This window comes from Penaeus monodon, chromosome 22 (assembly GCF_015228065.2).
Source record: "Penaeus monodon isolate SGIC_2016 chromosome 22, NSTDA_Pmon_1, whole genome shotgun sequence".
NCBI classification, from domain to species: domain Eukaryota; kingdom Metazoa; phylum Arthropoda; class Malacostraca; order Decapoda; family Penaeidae; genus Penaeus; species Penaeus monodon.
Genome location: NC_051407.1, coordinates 25,320,915 through 25,321,421, shown reverse-complemented (window position 1 = coordinate 25,321,421; position 507 = coordinate 25,320,915). Strand labels below are relative to the sequence as shown.

At 58.0% G+C, this 507-nt stretch overlaps 1 protein-coding gene across 1 annotated transcript in view; it reads left to right on the top strand.

Moving 5' to 3' along the window:
* Nucleotides 1-507, top strand: part of LOC119587042 (dachshund homolog 1-like) — a gene marked incomplete at its 5' end in the record, with an annotated part of 99,624 nt that overhangs the window by 891 nt on the left and 98,226 nt on the right.

Sequence of the window (507 nt, the reverse complement as noted above, 5' to 3'; positions counted from 1 at the left end):
ACGGGGGTTAAAGACCATATTTGAAAAGCGCCTGGGGACCCGCGGGAGTGAAGGGCTCGCAGCATGCGAAGTGAGGGCGGCGCCTCGGCAACTTATCAAAACAAAGAGTATTGTTTTCATTAACTAGTGACGAGGAGGCGAAGGCTGTGATCTCGATGCAGATATCGCGGGAATCGATGCTGCCTTAGACGGAGAAACTGTAGATTCTGAGATTAAGAGTACAATGGACATTCCTGTGCGCTCTTTGACTGCAAAGCGCTAAAAAGAAGTCGGGGCAGTTGTACGCCTGCAGGAGTGAGGAGCCGAGGTCCCCGCCCTTGGCTGTCCGTCCTTCGGCTGGTGTTAGGCCTACGCTCGAGCGCCGCCCGGAAAGCGACACCTGCACGAGTCATTAGGCGCGCTCGTTCGAGGCCCAGAGATGGCTCGCTAAACGCTCACGGGGTGAGGGCGCCTTCCGGAGTAGGCGAGCCAGCTCTGGCTTGGACGGGCGCGCTCGTTGCGGGAATC